Here is a 9,364-nt window from a genome sequence, read left to right on the forward strand (position 1 = left end):
ATCAAAATATTTGCGTGGGCGCAGAGAAAAATCTTTGCTCTTTGCCCACGCAAATATTGCTCCAATCTACCTGAATCTGGGCCAATGAGTGTGTTAGCCCTCACATGAATGCACTAAGCAGGCTAAAGCAAGAGGAGGTAGAAAAGAACAGTCAAAAGACCTGCGTAACAAGGTAATGGAACTTTATAAAGATGGAAAAGGGATATAAAAAAGATCCCCAAATCCTTGAATATGCCAGTCAGTACTGTTTAATCCCTTATTAAGAAGTGGAAAATTCTGGGCTCTTGATACCAAGCCAAGGTCAGGACCAAGAAAGACTGCAGCCACAAATGGCGGAAGAATTGCCCAGGATACAAAGAAAAACCCAAAGGTAACCGCAGGAAAAATACAGGCTGCTCTCCAAAAAGACAGTGCGTTTTATTTTTTAAGGAGCAGAATTCAACAATACTTGAACAAAAAAGAGCTTCATGGTTGAGCTGCCAGAAGGAAGTCTTTACTGTGCCAATGCCACAAAAAAGCCCAATGAGGCATGTCAAGGTGTTGCTGGGCATATTGTAACCAGGCTTTTTTGTGGAACTTGTACAGTAAAGGCCTCTTTCTGGCAACTTGACCATGCAGCTCTTTTTTGTTCACATATCATCGTATTGTGCTCCTTAAAAACAACCACACCATCTTTTTCCAGAGCAGCCCGATTATCTCTTGAGGTTACCTGTGGGGATTTTCTTTGTATCCCGAACATTTCCTGTGGCAGTTGTGGCTAAAATCTTTCTTGATCTACCTGACCTTGGCTTGGTACCAAGAGATCCCCAAATTTTCCACTTCTTATTAAACGATTGAACAGTACCGACCGGCACATTTAAGGCTTTCACTATTTTTTTTATATTCTTTTCCATCTTTGTAAATTTTCATTATCTTGTTATGCAGGTCTTTTGACTGTTCTTTTTCTACCACCTCACGGCTCAGTTTCTAGTCTGCTTAGTGGATCTAAGTGAAAGCCAAGAAACTCATTGACTATTTATACATAGACACCAATTGTGATTTAAAAAGCCACAAATGTGGAAAATTAACCTTTAATAGCCATTTTAACCTGTGTGTGTGTGTGTGACACCTTCTGTGTCTGTACCAAGGTCAAACCTTCCAGGGTATGCAAACTTTTCATCAGGGCCATTTGGGTGATTTCTGCTATCCATAAGATTTTAAAAGGAGCCAAAAAACTATGCGATAATAAATACAAATTAATACAGGAGGGATCAGAGGGCCCTGCTCATTAGTGCTTACAATCTAGAAGGAAGGGTCAAGTGGAACAAAAAAAAAACGTTTTTTATTTTTTGTAATAGCAGCCTGGAAATCATTGCACCAGTGATCAGGAGATGCAAGTCTGCTCCACACTGTCAGTATATCAGCTTACCTGTACATTCTGTATAGGAAAGCCGATACTCCCGACAGGAAGACTCAATGAACTACCACAGCTCCCTGGGAGTTTATTGAGAACTACAAGCCGACAGCCGCTAATTCATTCACACAGAGCACATAGCTGTGTGGGTGGACTGTACAGTGTATGGCCATTATAGAGCCCCAGGCAGGTGTCCGCCTGATTGGACCCCAATGCAATGTATAGCTGTGTCTTCATATTACATAGTCTTGAGTCTTAGGGTACTTTCACACTGCTCTGTAGCAAAATCAGATTTTGCTGTGCGTTTTTCTATCTGAGCCTGTGAAAAACGGATATGTGACTCAAAAACACTAATTTGTGGTTTTACCATGATTTCCATTCATTTCAATGGGAAGCTGCCTGCAGGACTTATTAAAACGCACTGCACCCGTCTATGGACGTCCTCCCAGAATCGGGCGCGCGCATGGGACCCGGCGCATCACGGATCGCGGCCGTTTACCACGTGATCGCTCCAATGACGGAGCGATCACTTGTAAACAAACCGGCGTCATTTGATGACGCCGGTTCCTCCCTACCCTCTCTGTACCGATTGGTACAGTGTGAGAGGGGGGGAGAGCGGGTGTCAGCAGCGCTGTGGGCTGGATCTGTGACAATTGCAGTCACAGATCCAGCCATCCATGCTCAGCCATCCCTGCAATACCCCGGCCACTACTCTACATTTTGCAAAAACATTGGGCTAACTTTAATGTTTTTTTTTTTGTGTGTTTTTTTTAAAAGCAAAAAACAGTTTTATTTCCAAAAAAAAAAACGTGTTAAAAAAATTGTTATAATGTTTTGGGGTTCTATGTAATTTTCTAGCAAATAAATGATGATTTTTACATGTAGGAGAGAAATGTCAGAATTGGCCTGGGTGCTCCAGAACGCCTGAAGGTGCTCCCTGCATGTTGGGCCTCTGTATGTGGCCACCCTGTGTAAAAGTCTCACACATGTGGTATCGCCATACTCGGGAGGAATAGCAGAATGTGTTTTGGGGTGTAATTTGTGGTATGCATATGCTGTGTGTGACAATATGACAATTTTGTGAAAAAAAAATCTTGATTTTGCAAAGAATTGTGGGAAAAAATTACAACTTCAAAAAACTCACCATGCCTCTTTCTAAATACCTTGGAATGTCTTCTTTCCAAAAAGGGGTCATTTGGGGGGTATTTGTATTTTTCTGGCATGTTAGGGTCTCAAGAAATGAGTACTGAATCAGTACTTCAGGTGTGATCAGTTTTCAGATATTGGCACCATAGCTTGTGGACTCTATAACTTTCACAAAGCCCAAATAATAATCACCAATTTGTACTTATTTTTACCAAAAATATATTGCAGTATAAATTTTGGTCAAAAATTAAAAATTTGCAAAATTTTACAACAGAAACGAATAAAAATTCTTTTTTTTTTCTTACAGAATTTTTTTTTTAGCGCAAAAAAAAAAAAAAAAACAAAAAAAACCCAACGGTGATTAAATACCCCCAAAAGAAAGCTCTATTTGTGAAAAAAAAAAAAAAAGGAAGGACAACAATTTAATATGGGTACAATGTTGTAAGACTGAGTAATTGTCATTCAAATTGTGAGAGCAACGAAAGCTGAAAATTGGTCTGGTTATTAAGGGGGTTTAAGTCAGGGCTCGACAAATCCCGGTCGCCATGCCGAATAGAAATAGCGTCCTGGCGACTTGGCTTGGAAGGTGGGCAAAAAAAAAAAAAAAAAAAATGTTTTTTTTTTTTTTTTGTGAAGTCCCCAGCTCTTACTGGTGTGAGCTGGCGCCATCTGGTGGTGGCCGTTGGTATTACAAGTTAAGCATTACAAGTTAAACAGCAATTCTAATGTAATTTTTTACCATTTTCACTGCCATCTTCTTCCCTCTAATTAGAACCCCCAAACATCATATATATTTTATCCTAACACCCTAGAGAATAAAATGGCGATCGTTGCAATACTTTGTCACGCCGTATTTGCGCAGCGGTCTTACAAGCGCACTTTTTTGGGAAAAAATTACACTTTTTTAAATAAAAAAATAAGACAACAGTAAAGTTATCCCCATTTTTTTTAATATTATGAAAGATAATGTTACGCCGAGTAAATTGATACCCAACATGTCACGCTTCAAAATAGCGTCCGCTTGTGGAATGCCGACAAACTTTTACCCTTTAAAATCTTCATAGGCAATGTTTAAAAAACAATCTACAGGTTGCATGTTTTGAGTTACAGAGGAGGTCTAGGGATAGAATTATTGCTCTCACTCTACCAATCGCGGCGATACCTCACATGTGTGGTTTGAACACCGTTTACATATGCGGGCGCTGCTCACGTATGTGTTCGCTTCTGCGTGCGAGCTCGTCGGGACGGGGCGCATTTTCTGGCTCCTAACTTTTTTAGCTGGCTCCTAGATTCCAAGCAAATTTGTCAAACCCTGGTTTAAGTGCCCAGTGGTCAAGTGGTTAAATAGGAAAAAAATATTCTTGCAAGGAAAAACAGCGTGAAATGACCCTTAGGCCCAATTCATACGGGGCGATTAGCGCAGTGCCCCCTGCAGGTCTGTCTTTTACCTGCACAGGTGCTGTGTGTATCCCCATGCCGGAATCCCATTTTAGTCTACTGTGACACACAGCATCTGTATCCCCATCAGGTGCGGGTCCCTGAATTACACAGGGTACTGTGATCAGCGTGTACAGTCAGTGATCAGCGTGTACAGTCAGTGATCAGCGTGTACAGTCAGTGATCAGCGTGTACAGTCAGTGATCTGTGTATACAGTCAGTGATCTGTGTATACAGTCAGTGATCTGCGTATACAGTCAGTGATCAGCGTATACAGTCAGTGATCAGCGTATACAGTCAGTGATCTGCGTATACAGTCAGTGATCTGCGTATACAGTCAGTGATCTGTGTATACAGTCAGCCTGGGTTCCCACTAATGCGAATTTACAGCAGGTTTTATTCGTTTAGGAACACATATTCGCAGGACAGATAAAAAGCATAGTATTCCATGGCTTTGGTTCACATCTATGCATTGCAAATTTGGTGCCTGTGGGTGCGATACAGTTCTGTGAATTGTTCACCGGCTGCCTCCTGAAATTCGCAGCAAAATCGCAAGGCAAGTTCGCACCGCACACAGGACAAAAACAAAAAAAAACGGATCAAGTTTGCAGTACATTGCATCACAGTAGTGTGAACCTAGGCTAAGTGATCAGTGTGTACAATCAGTGATCAGTGTGTACAATCAGTGTGCACAGTCAGCGATCAGTGTATACAATCAGTGTATACAGTCAGCGATCAGTGTGCACAGTCAGCGATCAGTGTGCACAGTCAGCGATCAGTGTGCACAGTCAGCGATCAGTGTATACAATCAGTGTATACAGTCAGCGATCAGTGTGCACAGTCAGCGATCAGTGTGCACAGTCAGCGATCAGTGTGCACAGTCAGCGATCAGTGTGCACAGTCAGCGATCAGTGTGCACAGTCAGCGATCAGTGTATACAGTCAGTGTGTACAGTCAGCGATCAGTGTGCACAGTCAGCGATCAGTGTGCACAGTCAGCGATCAGTGTGCACAGTCAGCGATCAGTGTGCACAGTCAGCGATCAGTGTGCACAGTCAGCGATCAGTGTATACAGTCAGTGTGTACAGTCAGCGATCAGTGTGCACAGTCAGCGATCAGTGTGCACAGTCAGTGTGCACAGTCAGTGATCAGTGTATACAGTCAGTGATCAGTGTATACAGTCAGCGATCAGTGTGTACAGTCAGCGATCAGTGTGTACAGTCAGTGTATACAGTCAGTGATCAGTGTGTACAGTCAGCGATCAGTGTGCACAGTCAGCGATCAGTGTGCACAGTCAGCGATCAGTGTGCACAGTCAGCGATCAGTGTGCACAGTCAGCGATCAGTGTGCACAGTCAGCGATCAGTGTGTACAGTCAGCGATCAGTGTATACAGTCAGCGATCAGTGTGTACAGTCAGCGATCAGTGTATACAATCAGTGTATAGTCAGTGATCAGTGTGTACAATCAGTGTGTACAGTCAGTGATCAGTGTATATAGTCAGTGATCAGTGTGTACAATCAGTGTATACAGTCAGTGATCAGCGTGTACAATCAGTGTATACAGTCAGTGAGCAGTGTATACAATCAGTGTGTATACAGTCAGTGAGCAGTGTATACAGTCAGTAGTCAGTGTATACAGTCAGTGATCAGTGTGTACAGTCAGTGTATACAGTCAGTGATCAGTGTGTACAATCAGTGTATAGTCAGTGATCAGTGTGTACAGTCAGTAATCAGTGTATACAATCAGTGTGTACAGTCAGTAATCAGTGTATACAATCAGTGTGTACAGTCAGTGTATACAGTCAGTGATCAGTGTGTACAATCAGTCTCGTGCCCTCCTATGTGGCACACAGCTGTCTCTAAGCACTGAGTGCGCTTCCCCCTCCTGTCACACGCCGGACTAATACCCGGCTGTCACCACGTGGACACGCCCCTGAGCCCCCCCATACCTCACCTTGCAGCCCCCACACAGCACAGCAGTGGCCCCAGAACGTTCTGCTTACCTGGGCCCCTTCCAGAGTGCACTGAGGGAAGACTGGCCGCAATCTCCGCCCTCAACCCTACGTGACACCCGGCTCCTCCCTGTACCGTGACGTCGCCTCCCACATCCCTACCTCTGTGGTGGGTCAGGCTGTGTGAGTGGGCGTGTTCTTTGTGCGGTACAAACATGTGTAGACTCTAGAGGCGCACATCGTTCCGGTTTATGTCTCCAGTAGGAAGACATCTTGGGTGTGACGCTTTCATACAGATCTATGGATCCCGTTCTTCAACATAATGGCTCTTACTTGGCCAGATTGCACTATTTTTAATATGTGGTTGAGAGACATACATTTGATATAACGCTTGGAAGGTTGTGATGGAAATTTCAAAATATTATTATAAATGTTATACTACTTTATAAGCATATTTTCCTCAAAAGATATATGCAGTGTATGCGTTTATGGAATGATTGAACGATATATACATTATTTCTCACATTTCCTCCATGAGATATAAAAATTGGATATGACTTCCAAATGTTAAGAAGATAAGATAGAGAAAAAACTTGGAGGGAAAACTCAAATCCAATCCAGGCAATCTTTTTTTTGGTGGTGCTTGAGGTAAAAGTGAGCCACTGCTACCGTACACCTGTGGGCACCATTCACCATTATTTGCACATTGAAGTTCTGCAATTTCTCAAAATATTTTTGCAGAGGGGGTGACACCATCACTACTATATTGCAGTACATTGGTTGATTTGCACTGGATATTCATTTATAGGTTTTAACACTGCATATTGGTGGTCAGTGTGCCCCTGTATGCTGGTGCTACGTGCAGGGTGCAGGAGGATGCTATGTGCAGGGTGCAGGAGGATGCCGTGTGCAGGGTTCAGGAAGATGCTACATGCAGGGTGCATGGTTCAAGAGGATGCTACGTGCAGGGCTCAGGAGGATGCTACGTACAGATTGCAAGGCTCAGGAATGCATTATGTACAGAGTACAGGGCTCAGGAGGATGCTACGTACAGAGTGCAGGGCTCAGGAATGCATTAAATACAGGGTGCAGGGCTCAGGAGGATGCCACATACAGAATGCAGGGCTCAGGAGGATGCTACATATGGATTGCAGGGCTCAGAAATACATTACGTACCGAGTGCAGGGCTCAGGAGGATGCTACATACAGATTGCAGGGTTTAGGGATGTATTACATACATAGAGTGATGAGCTCAGAAGGATGCTACGTACCAAATGCAGGGCTCAGAAGGATGCTATGTATAGGGTGCAGGGCTCAGGAGGATGCTACGCACAGAGTGAAGGGCTCAGAAGGATACTACGTACAGAGTGCAGGGTTCAGGATGATGCTATGTAAAGAGTGCCGGGCTCAGGGATGCATTTCATACAGAGTGCAGCGCTCAGGAGGATGACACGTACAGAGTGCAGGGTTCAGGAGAATGCTACATACAGATTGCAGGGTTCAGAAATGGAATTCGTACAGAGTGCAGGGCTCAGGAATGCATTACATTTAGAGTGCAGGGCTCAGGAGGATGCTAAGTACAGAGTGCAGGGCTCAAAAGGATGCTACGTACAGAGTGCAGGGCTCAGGAGGATACCACATACAAAGTGCATGGCTCAGAAGGATGCGATGTGCAGAGTCCAGTGTGCAGAAGGTTGCTACGTACAGAGTGCAGGGCTCAGAAGGATGCTACATACAGAGTGCAGGGTTCAGGAGTGTGTTGTACAGAGTGCAAGGTTCATGGATGCGTTTCATACAGAGTGCAATGTTCAGGAATGCATTGTACTAAGTGAAAGGTTTAAAAATGCATTGTACAGAGTGCAAGGTTCAGGAGTGCGTTGTATAGAGTGCAGGGTTCAGGAATGCATTACGTTTAGAGTGCAGGGCTCAGGAGGATGCTAAGTACAGAGTGCAGGGCTCAGAATGATGCTACGTACAGAGTGCAGGGCTCAGGAGGATGCCACATATAGAGTGCAGGGCTCAGGAGGATACCACATACAAAGTGCATGGCTCAGAAGGATGCGATGTTTAAAAATGCATTGTACAGAGTGCAAGGTTCAGGAGTGCGTTGTACAGAGTGCAAGGTTCAGAAGTGTGTTGTACAGAGTGCAGGGTTCAGGAATGCGTTGTACAGAGTGCAAGGTTCAGAAGTGTGTTGTACAGAGTGCAGAGTTCAGGAATGCGTTGTACAGAGTGCAAGATTCTGGAATGCGTTGTACTGAGTGCAAGGTTCTGGAATGTGTTGTACAGAGTGCAAGGTTCACAAATGCATTTCATACAGAGTGCAAGGTTCAGGAATGCGTTGTACCGAGTGCAAGGTTCAGGAATGCGCTTCATACAGAGTGCAAGGTTCAGGAATGCATTGTACAGAGTGCAAAGTTTAAGAATGAGTTGTACAGAGTGCAAGGTTCAGGAGTGTGTTGTACAGAGTGCAATGTTCAGGAGTGTGTTGCACAGAGTGCAAGGTTCAGGAATGTGTTGTACCGAGTGCAAAGTTTAAGAATGCGTTGTACAAAGTGCAAGGTTCTGGAATGTGTTGTACAGAGTGCAAGGTTCACAAATGCATTTCATACATAGTGCAAGGTTCAGGAATGCGTCGTACAGAGTGCAAGGTTCAGGAGTGCGTTGTAGAGAGTACAGGGTTCAGGAATGCGTTGTACAGAGTGCAAGATTCTGGAATGCATTGTACAAAGTGCAAGGTTCAGGAGTGCGTTGCACAGAGTGCAAGGTTCAGGAGTGCGTTGCACAGAGTGCAAGGTTCAGGAAAGCGTTGTACAGAGTGTAAGGTTCAGGAAAGCGATGTACAGAGTGCAAGGTTCTGGAATGTGTTGTACAGAGTGCAAGGTTCACAAATGCATTTCATACAGAGTGCAAGGTTCAGGAATGCGTTGTACCGAGTGCAAGGTTCAGGAATGCGCTTCATACAGAGTGCAAGGTTCAGGAATGCATTGTACAGAGTGCAAAGTTTAAGAATGAGTTGTACAGAGTGCAAGGTTCAGGAGTGTGTTGTACAGAGTGCAATGTTCAGGAGTGTGTTGCACAGAGTGCAAGGTTCAGGAATGTGTTGTACCGAGTGCAAAGTTTAAGAATGCGTTGTACAAAGTGCAAGGTTCTGGAATGTGTTGTACAGAGTGCAAGGTTCACAAATGCATTTCATACATAGTGCAAGGTTCAGGAATGCGTCGTACAGAGTGCAAGGTTCAGGAGTGCGTTGTAGAGAGTACAGGGTTCAGGAATGCGTTGTACAGAGTGCAAGATTCTGGAATGCATTGTACAAAGTGCAAGGTTCAGGAGTGCGTTGCACAGAGTGCAAGGTTCAGGAGTGCGTTGCACAGAGTGCAAGGTTCAGGAAAGCGTTGTACAGAGTGTAAGGTTCAGGAAAGCGTTGTACAGAGTGC

At 44.2% G+C, this 9,364-nt stretch overlaps 1 protein-coding gene across 2 annotated transcripts in view; it reads right to left on the reverse strand.

The window, feature by feature from the left end:
- GALNT11 (polypeptide N-acetylgalactosaminyltransferase 11) overlaps positions 1-6,078 on the reverse strand; it is a 58,181-nt gene extending 52,103 nt beyond the window's left edge. The window contains exon 1 of one of the 2 annotated variants that reach the window (XM_040352739.1): positions 5,979-6,078. The gene's annotated coding sequence lies outside the window, so the exon portion shown is untranslated. Of the gene's footprint in view, positions 1-5,929 lie in introns of both variants that reach the window. The other variant, XM_040352740.1, reaches the window with a different exon arrangement.
- Between the last annotated feature and the right edge of the window lie 3,286 nt (positions 6,079-9,364).

This window comes from Rana temporaria, chromosome 5 (assembly GCF_905171775.1).
Source record: "Rana temporaria chromosome 5, aRanTem1.1, whole genome shotgun sequence".
In the NCBI taxonomy this organism is placed as follows: domain Eukaryota; kingdom Metazoa; phylum Chordata; class Amphibia; order Anura; family Ranidae; genus Rana; species Rana temporaria.